The sequence below is a fragment of the Muntiacus reevesi genome, chromosome 1, assembly GCF_963930625.1.
Source record: "Muntiacus reevesi chromosome 1, mMunRee1.1, whole genome shotgun sequence".
Lineage (NCBI taxonomy): Eukaryota > Metazoa > Chordata > Mammalia > Artiodactyla > Cervidae > Muntiacus > Muntiacus reevesi.
In genome coordinates, this window is record NC_089249.1 from 165,454,669 (window position 1) to 165,468,376 (window position 13,708).

The 13,708-nt window shown below is 44.2% G+C and overlaps 1 protein-coding gene and 1 non-coding gene across 7 annotated transcripts in view; one reads left to right on the forward strand and one right to left on the reverse strand.

Moving 5' to 3' along the window:
- Positions 1-13,708, reverse strand: part of MACF1 (microtubule actin crosslinking factor 1) — a 332,396-nt gene that overhangs the window by 301,641 nt on the left and 17,047 nt on the right. The window lies entirely within an intron of this gene.
- Positions 1,898-2,084, forward strand: LOC136156539 (U2 spliceosomal RNA). Its single transcript, XR_010661071.1, has one exon. It is a non-coding gene; the product is annotated as a U2 spliceosomal RNA (small nuclear RNA).

The following is a 13,708-nucleotide window of genomic DNA, read 5'->3' on the forward strand; positions in this document are numbered from 1 at the left end:
CCACTCTCAGTTTAGGTCTCTGAGCAACACAGGTAATTACGGTCTGCCTACTAACTACAGAAAGGCTGGCTTCAATCAGGCTTGGTCCTCTCTCCTGCTCTACCTGTCCTACATTTTAGGTATTGTCTTTGTTTGAGCTCTTAGTGCTTATGAACACTACCAAACACATTCAGAAGGGCTGCACTGGCCTGAGCCTTTCTACAGTGGTCCTGGGTGCCCAGGTTAGAAAACAAGTCGGAAATTCAGTTCTGTGTGATGTTAACTGAATGGAGGGATAGCATTACCCAGAGCATGGGATTGTTTTACTGACTCAAGAGCTTCACAGACCCCTCTCTGTCACCACGATCCCTCCCTCTATTCCATGGGGTTGGCTTATGGTAAATAATTCTGAATATTCATTGGAAGGACTGATGCTGAAGCTGAAACTCCAGTACTTTGGTCACCTGATGCGAAGAACTTACTCACTGGAAAAGATCCTGATGCTAGGAAAGATTGAAAGCAGGAGGAGAAGGGGACGACAGAGGATGAGATGGTTGGATGGCATCACCAACTCGACGGACATCAGTTTGAGCAAGCTCCAGGAGTTGGTGATGGACAGGGAGGCCTGGCGTGCTGCAGTCCAAGGGACTGCAAAGAGTCAGACATGACTGGGCGACTGAACCGAACTAAACTGAAACAATCCTGAATATTCAATTGAAAGGCTGATGCTGAAGCTCCAATACTTTGGCCACTTTATGCACAGAGCCAATTCACTGGAAAAGACCCTGATGCTATGAAAGATTGAGGGCAAAAGGAGAAGGGGTGGCAGAGAATGATACGGGTAAATAGCATCACCAATTCAATGGACGTGAATCTGAGCCAACTCTGGGAGATGGCAAAGGACTGGGGAACCTGGTGTGCTACAGTCCATGGGGTCGCAGAGTCAGACACTGCTGAACAACAACAACAATAAACAATACTGCAACTCTATTGGAGCAGTTCAAATCAGACCATTTTCAAGAGCAGTCTGACTTGAAAACCTTAAGTTGCTTTAAAGCGACTCAGACTACAAAATCAAAATTTAAGGTAAGAGGGGCTCCCGCCCAGTGGAGCTCACCAGGCCTGAGGACAAACACCTAGTTCAGCGGCTTACCAGCATGTGGCCGTCAGGGAACTTATTTAAGTTCCTTCAGCTCTGGCCTCCTCACCTGTGGTATCCACTAATACCATGGGACTGTCACAGGATGCTACTTGTGAGGATTAAATGAGATAAAGCACCTCGCATTCAGTTAGGGCTTAATATGTATTGGTTTCCTCTCCCCACCCCTGCTCACAGGGATACACAGTTAAGCCGATAAGGTGCATCTGTACCAAATCACATAAAGGAACTGTGTTTAGGCATGGTTTCATTAAAAAGAAAGAAAGAAAGAAAGAAAAAGCACCACTCGCCTGGTGAAATCTGGCTCGAGCACCAGTTAGTTACATGACCTTGGGCAAGTTACTAACACTTTTCCATTCTTCATTTCATTTCCTTCCAAGGAACAAGAGGAGCTCAACTGATCATTTCCAGTTCATTCATTTGACTAATATTTATTGAGTACCTTACTTAATGGTAAAGAACCCGCCTGCCAATGCAGGAGATGCAGGTTCGATCCCTGGATCAGGAAGATCCCCTGAAGAAGGAAAATGGCAACCTACCCCAGTATTCTTGCCTGTAGAATCCCATGGACAGAGGCGCCTGGTGGGGGGTCCTAGGGGTTGCAAAGAATTGGACACAACTTACTGACTAAACAGCATACACCAGACACTCTTCTGGGTGCTAGGAATACAAGAGTTAATAAACAAAAACATGCAGGAACTTCAGCTCTGCTTTTAGACAAATATGTAAACAAGAGGAAGCAGCTAATAACAGCAACAAATATTTGCTGCCCTTATTAGCTCCCTTAAAACTGCCCACACTTACCAGTTTAATATCTGATACGCCCTCTATCTGAGGACAATATATTAAATGGATTTTTGGAGCTGCGAGTTGCAATAGGAGATCGCTCCATTCACTCCTAGCTCTGACCTGATATTGCAGTACCTCCAGGAACGGTGCACCCCCTCGGGGGGAAAAAAAGTGGTGCAGAAAAGTAGACTTGAGTGGGTCTGCCATGGAGAACTAGGACTGCTGCCTTTGGTCTTTCTGTTTCTCGTTTTTCACTACAGCTTGGGTGTAACCGCACAGGCATCCTTTGAGAAACACGTAGGGATGGTTTTTCAGAGCTTTGTTTTCCTTTACCACCCGACAAAGAGACACACAAAAAAACTGCCCACACTATCTTCTCTTACTAACATACCACCCGATGTGAATAGTTTTACACTTCTGGAAAGTTTTTTTTCAGGTAGGAGTTTGAAGTAAGAGCAAAGTCAGAGTAAAGAGCAATCACAGCAGTACTGGTAAGAGAAGGCTCTGAACTCATATTAGCAATGGAGCTGGAGGAGATGAGAGGTGGAGAGAGTCACAGGAGACGGAATCCATGGGACTTGCTGAAAGACTGGTCACTTGGGAAGGACACAGGAGAGGGAGGACACCTGCATGAAGCCAGATTCCTGGCTTGGACACCTGGATGGGTGAGGAAGACATTCAGCTGAGCAGGGGACCCAGCAAGTGAAGTAGGTCTGGGAGCAGGGAAGGGGACAATGAAGACCAAATTGGACATGTCAAGTTTGAGATGTCTGTGGGACAATCGTATGGAAAAACCCATTGCAGGTGCTGTAAGTTGTTGGAAGAACAAAGAAATATAACCACCACCACCATGTGCAAAGTGGTTCAGTTTTTTCAAGTATCGGTACATCACATGCATCTCATTTGACACAACCTACACCCTGAACAAGAAAAAGGAAATGGAGAAGGAAATGGCAACCCACCCCAGTATTCTTGCCTGGAGAATCCCCTGGACGGAGGAGCTTGGTGGGCTACAGTCCACAGGGTCGCAATGAGTTGGACATGACTGAGTGACTTAACTAACTAACACCCTGAACAAGATCTTAATTAGGTTGGGAAGTTCAAACAAATATACACAAAAAGTTAACTAACAAAAAAAAAGAAACATAAGAAAAGCTACAAGGCAGTTTTGGTCTATGATGAGTTGCAAGAAAAACATTTGTTATACTTAAACCACTAATCAAATCCCCACTCAGCTTTCTAATCTCTGGAACTTTTACTTATTCAACTTTCCATATTATCACAAGGCTATCTGCTGAAGGCATTATACATCTTTACAAGTCCGAAAGTGAGATGTAATCAAGAGGAGGAGGTGGAAGAGGAAAGAATGCAGAGGGTTTGGCTCTGCTTTTAGACAAAGGCAAAGCGAAGCAGCTAACAACAGCCACAGAGATGACAGGCTGCCTTGTCAGCCCCCGGAGCAGTGCCCCCATAGACCCATCTACACTTACGAACATACCACCTGTGCCCACAGCTACAGCGGCGACTGCCTCTTATCCCTTCTCAGGGGCACATTCACGCCAGGGCCTCCACTGCCTCACCCCAGGAGCCGCCCACAGGATGATGCCAGAGAGGAGGCCTGGGCGATGGGAATCTAATGCTCCCTCTAAAGCTTTCCCTCCCACAGGCAGGTGGAGGGAAATTCCAGCCCCTCACAGACACCCATTCTTCCTAATAAAGGCAGCACTACATGAATGGTGTTATGATACTGATTAAAAATAACAACAATAAAAACAATGAATCAGTCCTCTGGGAGAGGAGAGGATCTCAAAGCACCCCGCCTGAACTAGTTGGGTCCATTCTCCTTTTGGGAAACTAACCAGCAGAGGCTGGGATGGGTCCTACACTCCTATGCCCAGAGGTGCCCAGACCAGGCCAGACCAGTTTCTTTCCAATCCAACAGCAACCCCATTGCTGGAATGGCTCATTGCTGGAATCTGTGTGGACATGAGCTGTATGGAGAGGGAACGTGGAAATAAGGTTCTGGGAAGGGCACTGAGACAAACTGCCTGACTCCAAAGGGCCATGGGCAGCACATCCCCGTCACTCTGCTTGGAACAGAAGATAAGCGTGACTCTGTCAAACCCCTCTCCCTCTGGACTAGGTCTCTTTTTAGGAGAATTTCTACTGGAAAAATGATAGCTAAAAAAGGAGTAACCGTCTATTATGTGTTCAACTGCTTATACTTTCTTTATTGTCTGTCATTTGTAACATCTACTGTATACTTTCATTCCCGGGGGGGCAGATAGAGGGTTTATGAACTCCACTTATTCAGTAGTAGATACGGTACTACATTCAAAGAGGCTCTGAACAGAGGCATTTTTTGGCTGATGGTGATGACAAGGCTAGCCGAGGGTGATCATACATGTAAAGCGGCATCCCCTGGAGTGCATCCACTGCACTTTGTGAAAGGAGAAGCAAGGAACAAATAAGCAGACACACACATACCTCCTGCAGGACTTAGAAACTGTACTGGATCAGCCAAACCTGGGACTGAAAGGAGATCAAAGATTCTCCAAATTAGTGGAGACACACCTTCCACTCCCAGGGATGACTCACATCAAGTTTACCCAATACAGAGTCCAAATTCACAAAACAAACAACAGAAAACAAGTCACACCGTGGAGAACAGACCAGTTAACAACCAACTCAGAGAATATCACCGGGGTAAGACCTAAGTCAATTCTGAAGGGGACCTAATACACCAGGAAATACCCTCTACACTAAAGGTAAAAAACCCAAGCAAGCAGAGGACAAAGGAAAGGGTAACTAATACTCTTTACAGATATAAAGGTCAGATAAACTCTGAAGGACATGATCATGATTTGAAAAATAGTGATTATACTGACCTTCCCTGGTGATTATATATTAACCTTCCCTGGTGGTTCAGACGTAAAGAGTCTGCCTGCAATGCAGGAGACCCGGGTTTGATCCCTGTGTTGGGAAGATCCCCTGGAGAAGGAAATGGCAATCCACTCCAGTATTCTTGCCTGGAAAATCCCATGGACAGAAGAGCCTGGCGGGCTACAGTCCATGTGGTCACAAAGAGTGAGACATGACTGAGCGGCTTCACTTTGATTATATTGAACCTGCTAAGGTAAGGCAGGGGAGGTTCTGAGTCATGAGAACAAATCCATCACGTCCGCTGCCTGCCTGCCAAAATCAACAAAGAGGAGGCTGCGTCCTCCACAATAGCCACTCTGTTTAGTCTTGCAAAGAAGCCGGACTTCACAAGCCTGGTCCAAACAGAATAGGAAACACTGACCCTGCAGTCTTCATGGAGAGCACCAATGTCCTGAGCTCAGCTGCCCTGGGAGAGTAAATGAGGCTAGCTCATGAGGACTCCCACAAGAGGCAGTGAGGCAAGGGTTCAAGACCACAGGGGAGAAAAGCCTCTCTCCTTGTCAAGGCTCAAGATGCTCCTAAAGGCAAAAGTCAGATTAAGCCAACAAATAGAGAAAAAACCAATTTCTGCCCTGTACTTTACTAAATGATACAAAAGAATATACAAGTTACATAAAGCTCCTGCCCTGAAAGAGTTTAAAATTTTTCTAGGGGCACAAAATAAAAGCCAGAAAATAATACAATCGATAACCAAGCAGATGTTACATTTTCTTAGAGAGACCCCTGATTCTCTGCATATGTGCTTAGTTGCTCAGTCGTCTCCGAGCCTTTGCAACCCCATAGACTGTAGTCTGCCAGGCTCCTCTGTCCATGGGATTCTCCAGGCAAGAATACTGGAGTGGGTCGCCAAGTCCTCCTAAAGGGGATTTTTCCTACCCAGGGACAGAACCCAGGTCTCCCGCATTGCAAGCAGATTCTTTACCATCTGAGCCACCAGGGAAGCCCAAGAATACTGGAGTGGGTAACCTATCCCTTCTCCAGGGGATCTTCCCAAACTAGGAATCAAACCAGGGTCTCCTGCATTGCAAGTGGATTCTTTACCAGCTGAGCTACCAAGGAAGCCCCCCATCCCTCACCCCCCACCCCCGTTCTGTAAGGACCCTTTATTCTTCCATCAAACCTACACTGGAAAACTTGGATCCTGGATCAATCCACCTGCCTGCTTTCTCAGTGTCTAGACTCAGGTTGTTGAGTGGTTCTGGGGTTAGAGGGAAAAGAATGAGCACACCTGGGCAAGCGTGTGCACACATACACAGATGCACAACCCCTACTCTCAGCAGATAACTTCACCCCCTAATTCCAGAGAGAATAGAATCCATCAGGAGAAATTCCCTGGCCTCTAATCAACCAGCTCGACCACCTGCATCCTTGCCTTCTCCCTCTCTCTCTCTCATCAGACATATTCCTCGTTTGACTCCGGATCTCATGCTTTCATCAGTTATTCTCTCCTGCCCTTGAATTGTATTTTTTCCTCTGCTGACTCTTCCCAAACAACACTTAAACTTAATTCTGTGTTAATGCTTAATTCTGTGTTACAATTAACAAGCAAAATGCCCTCCGCCCTACATCCTCCTCTAACTAGTCTGGGCCTTCCTCCTCTCTGCTTCATCAAACTCTAGGTTTCAAAACCTACTTCTCATTCACTCCCCAGCCCACTGCTTTCTGGAATATACTTTCTATACTGCCATTGAAAATGCTCCAGGAAAAGGTGACCTTTCTAACAGAGAAGTTCTTATCTTGCTTGACCTCTAAATAATCTGACACGGTGTGACACAACTTCCTTCTTGAACGCAGGTCTCCCCTCTTCGTCCTACATCTCTGGGCACTCGCTTTTGGTGGACAATTTCCTTCACAGGATCCTCTTCCTCTGGTCCCCGAACCACCCTCTCCTTGGAGTTCCCCAGGGTTTTTGTCTCTCAGGGTACACACACTCGCTCAGCAATCTCCTGGTCTGTCCACTCCTATCTAGAGCTCTCCTGAGCTCCATATCCTACAGATGCCCTCCGGCAGGGCACCTCTGCCAGCGCCCCTCAGAAACCCTAACTTCAACTCAACCAAAGCAGAACTCAATACCATCCCCTGCGCCAGCACTGCCACCAGTCCCTGCAGATAACCTTCCTCCTCTTAGACTCCCAGTTTTAATTAATGACACCACCCACCCACGCAGAAACCTGCAAGTCATCCTAGGTTCTCCCCTCTCACACCACATCCAATTAGTCAACAAAACCCATGGATTTTACCCCTTAACATCTCTTGATTTGTCCACTTGACATTGCTATGTCCACACCTTAGTTTAAACTCTGATCACTCATAAATTACTCTAACAGCTGCCTAACTGGTCTGTCACTAGCCTTCCCCCTCACCAGTCCTCTGTCACAACGTGGCTAGAGCAGGGGTATTTCTAACGTGTAAATCCGGGAGGGAGAGGGGAGGGGGGTTCAGGATGGGGACCACATGTATATCCATGGCTGATTCATGTCAATGTATGGCAAAAACCACTACAATATTGTAAAGTAATTAGCCTCCAAATAATAAAAATAAATGAAAAAAATAAAAATAAAAAAATAAAGTGTAAATCCAATCCTAGTCTTCCTTGCCTAAGATCGTTCAATGTCTCCCCAAAGCTTGTAGGGTGAGGTCTAAACTCTCTGCAGTGTGATACAGTCAGTCAACATTCCAGCCCTGCCCACTTTTCCTACCTCATCTCATTTCTCCTCCCCTCACATCCTCCACTCCACCCTTACTAAGATCCTGTGTTTCCTCTCCTAAGGCTCTCTATCCCTCCTCCTGTTCATGCTGCCCAGAAAGCCCTTCACCTGAACTTTCTGCCCAGAATTCTGAATTCTCTAGGTGGCAAGTCAGTCATTTCCTCTTGGATGGCGTCCCTTGTCCTTCCCCACTCTGGCTGTCGTGGGTACTCCTTTTCACTACCATGGCGCTAGCCTCATCTGTTCACTAGCACTCCCTGCAAAGGAAGGTCATTGTCAGTCTACCAAAGTGTCTTCCCTGTTAAACTGTAAGGTCAAAGAGATGCAAGGACATTATCTTTGTTCCTTCAGCACTTCGCCTACTGCCTGGTTCAGAGTAGATACTCAGTAAATGATTACTGGAACTTCCCTGGTGGCCCAGAGGTTAAGACTCTGCGATTCCACTGCAGGGCATGGGTTCGATCTCTAGTTGGGGAACTAAGATCCCACATGCCACACGATGTGGCCAATAAATAAACACTAGTTAAATGAATGAATGGATCCTCCAGACAACCCCCTGACACTCTGGGAGATTAGCACTTTAAGATATAATGGAAGATTTTAGAAGGGATTTAAGAGGATTTCTTTTTTTTTTTTCTTTTTTTTTTTCAGTGGGTTTTGTCATACATTGATATGAATCACCCATAGAGTTACACGTATTCCCCATCCTTAAGAGGATTTCTTATGCAATTCTCAGCAGGTGTTCCTGGAAGCATACAATGAAGGTTGTCAGAGGATGGGAAGAGTAAGTGTCTGGGGCACTCAGCATTGCTAATTTAAATGAGAGGTAAAGACCAAAAAACCCAATCTTGAGCCTTAGGTTCAAACACACAGCCCTATCTAACAAGTTCAAATGGAATAAAATCTTTAGAAGAAGATTTTTAAACAAGAAAAAAGATTTGCTTTGGAATAGCCCTGGAATGAGTGGTAATTAATTCTTTTCAAGACAAAATCTTCTAGAAGAGTTAGCAATGTTAGTACAGTATCTAAACTTAGGTCCCTATACATGCTAAGTCACTTCAGTCATGTCGGTTTCTTTGCGACCCTATGGACTGTAGCCCACCAGGCTCCTCTGTCCATGGTGATTCTCCAGGCAAGAATACAGGAGTGGGTTGCCATGCCCTTCTCCAGGGGATCTTCCCAACCCAGGGATGGAACCCACATCTCTTTCATCAATGCCACCTGGGAAGCCCTGCCCAGAATGTCTCTCAAACAGGCCTCTCCCTCTTTAATATCCCTTAATCTAACCTCCTGACTCAATTGCAACAGTGACGTCCTAGAGAGTTAATTTCCACTCTCATTCATCATTTACACAGTCACTACACTAATCCTGTCCATTGCATAAAACTCGGGCTCTCCGTATGAACATCCAGGACCTTCTTTCCCTCGACCCCTAATCTTAATGTTATTTTTCAACACTAAATGCCCCCATCTTCCAATTAACACACTCCCCAACAGAGTATCTGCTTATAGCTGCTAACAGAATGCAGTGTACAAAAGTGAGCTTACTCACTGTTGAAGACCCACTGAAAAACATGGCCAAAAAAAAAAATCCCTTCCTATATATCTCAATCCAACATGCTCCTGCAGGTTGAAAGCATCTGAACTTCAACAGACACTTCAAGCAAGCTTGTTCTTTTACCCACACAAAGGAACTGTTTACCTTTCTGAATAAAAATGACGAGAGAAATCTGCTATGGTAAGAAGCAACCCAACAGTACAGCTGGCAAAGCGCTTTGCCCGAAGGAAAGATGCTGACTGACCAATTATTAACTTGTCCTAGGCAACAGCCCAAATCAACCCTGATAACTGGCACATCCTGATGACTGACACATAGTCCTGCAGAAGACAGCAGTGCTGAACAGTGAAAGAAAAACAAGTGTTTGGGCCCCACAAAAGCAGACATAACATTTATGGAGCCAGAAGCAAGCTAAGGGTATCAGATCCCAGGCTGCTAAGAAGGGCCTATTCTTGAGAGCCGCATTCTCCCCAGCTAGAGCACATCTATCTGCAGGTAGGCCTGCCTTTCCACATTCTCCACACATACACAGAAGGCATATAACCCAAAGCTTTACCTACCGCCTTGTGTTTTTTTTAATCGTTTTCTGCATTAAGCACATACAACTTTTACAATATGAAAAGAAAATTATCTTGAAATATGACTTGAAAGTGCTGCCAAGATTGCCCTTTCTCTTGAGAGAAATTCCCTGCCAATGGACCACATGCAAAAGAAGTAGGAAAAGTCCCTACTCTGTAAGAATATAAAATCTCATTAGGGAAACAGTTCAAACAGACATGAAGCAATGCAAGAGTAATACAAAACAGTATATAGTTAACAGACTAATTATGAGGTAGACATTCCAGGAGACCAGTGAAGGGAGAGATCAATTTCTGATAGAGGAACGGGAGAAAGCCACACGGAGGACACAGGCCTTGTGCTTAGCGCTAACAAGGAGAGATAAGATGTGAAGAATCAAAGAGAGAGGGAGCAGGCATTCCAGGAAGGGGGAACATGAAGCCACAGGGGCAGGTATGAGGACCTGAGGGAATGATTACTGAGACCTGCCCAAATGAAGCACAGAGCAATCACAGTGGGTAGAATTAGTTGTGCAGAACAAGTCAAATTATGGAAGGCCCAAAAACCTGGAGACAGACTCAGAAATTCAGTGTAATTTATTCCAGGAACTGAGAAGTTCTGGAAGAAAAAGATAGTATTTTGCTAGAAGTAGCAAAAAAGTCAGAATAAACATTCTTAGATACTGCAAACAAACCAAGCCAACGGGTCTGAAAGAGCTCCTCCAGGCCTGTAAATTAGTAAATGCCCCTGACAGAAGCAAGAGAACAGAGGCTTAAACTCCAACCAAAACCAGGAGGAGCAAAGGCTGGAGCTTTAGCACTCCACACACCTAGTCACAACGTGGCTCAACATATAATTGTCAGAAGCTTCAAGCGCCAACCTTATTTAGTAGAAGGAGTGCCTGGGTGTTTTTAGGATCATTGAGAAAACACTACCAACTCACTGTACAACCATAATTGTTCACTTGTGACTTTGATCCTGTTCCCAGATGTGCACTCCAAAGTATTCTCTATACGATGATCTTGAAAACCTGAAATTGGCACTGAAAAGTACCAGGACAATAAGGCCTCAGCTGATGCATTTCCCTGGCATGGATGATGTCACTTGCCAAGCAAGTCCAAGACAGTAAGCAAGCAGGCAAGCAAGCAGTAGCTCTCATAAGCACTGTTAGCACATGCACACATTTTATGATTTCAACAGCATGAATGTGGCCAAACCTTGTGATTTCCCAGCAGACGGGCTTGACTCACTTTCTGAATTAACAGTGTCCATGACCAGAAGTAGCAATTACTCTATTGTTCTGTCTAGAAGCTATCCACTCCAATTCATGGGCTGTGTCCTAAAAAGGAACTTAAAGACCAAGTGTACATTTAACTAAGAGATTGCTTCAGTATGTCACTTAGATAAACAATACCAAATCCTAAGCTTGTATTTTCCAACCACCGTGTTAACAAAACTTTACCACTTTGCACTACATTGTTTCAGTGATTTATATACCACGAAACCTCTCCTATAATGAGAGAAAAAGAAATCCTTCACAGCTCAGAGATCTGGAAGTAAATGTAGGCCACATAAGGTGTGAGACAGTAGTTCAGGGGCTAAAAACTGATAACAACAATGACATTAACAATGATAGTAATGACTAAAGTATTTTCACAGTTAACTCACTTCAACCAAGTCACTGCTCTGATTTTTAAATTTCCTTCTGTAATACAGCATGAAACTTTCATCTAGAAGCCTGGATCCTCTCACTGAAGTTGCTCAAAGTCACTTAGTTGTGTCCGACTCTTTGTGACCCCACTGATTGCAATCTGCCAGATTCCTCTGTTCATGGAATTCTCCAGGCAAGAAAACTGGAGTGGGTAGTCATTCCCTTCTCCGGAGGATCTTCTTGACCCAGGGATTGAACCTGGGTCTCCTGCATTGCAGGCAGATTCTTTACCATCTGAGCCACCAGGATCCTCTGACTACTGGACAATAATTTAAGTCTGTATTACTAAATTTGCCCACGTGTATAATACTTTCCTTACAAGATATTATGGAGATCAAATAAGGTAATGAATATGAGGCCGCTTTGTAAAACACAAAGTACTATATATAATATATAAAGGTTTTACTAAACATTAATGGCTTAATATGTGTCAATAGCTCATTTATATTCTTATGAATCCCACGGAGTTAGTATTATCATCCCCATTTTAACACATGAGAAATGCAAAGCTCAGAGGTTAAGTAACTTTTCCAAGGTCACACAGTGTAGGTAAATGGCAAAACTAGGATTGAAGAAATACAAAGTCTTGCTCAATTTGTTAAACAGTATGCCGACCCTTCACTCCTAACTCTCTGTGCACGAAGTTTTGTAAGTTCTTTTCTGTGGTATGATTTAAAAAAAAAAAAAAAAAAAACAGTCCTAACTATCTTCATATACCCCTGGCACCTAGTGAGAACTCTGAGTTTTTAAGTACCAAATAGTCCGTTACCAATGTTGAAATGTAAACGTTCTTTTTTATTTCTAGTCCAGCCTGGCATGTAAAGGCTCTTCAGTCTTTAGGGCTTTGTGAAAACATAGTCTAATTCCTCCTTACATATTACCCTTTTTGTTCAACCACCCACCTCAAATTCATAGTGTGATTGTTTCTAAACCTCCTTTCTAAAAGCTAAAACTCCATCCATACGTGTCCAAAGATAGAGTTTGTCTCTACACGAGGAAACGAATCAACTTCTGGTTCTCCTACCTCTCTGACTGGTCCTTCTTAGCTTCCATTGGTGTTCATAAGGACCTCAGTATACATGTGACCAGTCCATTATCATCATCTGGATGAAACATTTCTTTCTTGTTTTGATATTTACCAAGCAACCATCTGATTATGAGCTTCACAAGCACTTTGGTATAAGGAAAAGTGTGCTCCAGGCAGCAGTAAGAATTTCCAATCACTGGACAGGTATGTCCTCTATTATGAAGCAATAAAATTGGCCTACAAATGGTTGGGTTTTTTTTTTTTTTAAACTTTCAATGACTGACTCCCCCAATGCCCATGGAATGAAGCCACAAAAGAATCTTTATATGCTGGATGCTGAGTTCTTTACAGTATTACCTGCTCCCACAAAACTCTAGCCCTTCAGTCACACTCAACTACTCCCATTCCTCAAACCTCTCCATTTAGTTCATACCTTCATGCCTTTGCATGTGTTATTTCCTCTGCCTTCTCCCCTACCTACCCTCCCCCATCAGACTAAACCCCATTTATCCTAAAGGCTCACTCAAATGTCACCACTTTTCTCAGACCTCCCAGAGAACCCCCAGTGGAGATACTCATCTCTCCTCTGCTTCTGCAGTACTTTACCCACATGTCTGTTCCAGCACTGATCACAGGATCACAATAATCTGCTTGCATATATGTTTCCCTGGCTAGATATGAATGACCAAGGGTAGAAACCAGATCTCATTCAAAATTCTGGCATCTCCATGGCTAACACTATGCTACCTTTAAAAGATATTTAATAATTGTTCGTTGGAGGATCAGAAGAATGAAGAACCTAACCTGATTCTGTCAGGTTGCTGCCCACTGTAAAATGTTAGGATCCAAAGTTTAGGTACTAAACTAAACTTAGTATCTCCTGTTTGCTGGCCAGTCAAGGTCTGCAAGAGCCTTTGGAATATTTAGGAAACGAGAGAGTGTTTAATGTCCAGGCTGCATCCAATCCTGCCAAAACCATGCTCACTACCAACACACAGGCAAATGGTTGCCAGGCACAATTCTCGAAAACCCATGCTTGAAAACCAACCCTAATATAGCTGCAATACATACTGCCCGACTCCCCTCATGCTGCAAATGCATCGCTTCCGTTCTCTTCTTTGCCCCTTCTGGGACAGTTTATGCAATTGAAAACTTCAGCTCTCCTTCTGAATACGAAAATCCTGTTTCATTTGTAGAGGGAGGCGACTACAAATTAATAGAAGCAGAGAGATCCAAGTCATTTAGGGGTCAAACAATGAGTGTCTAGGATCCCCAT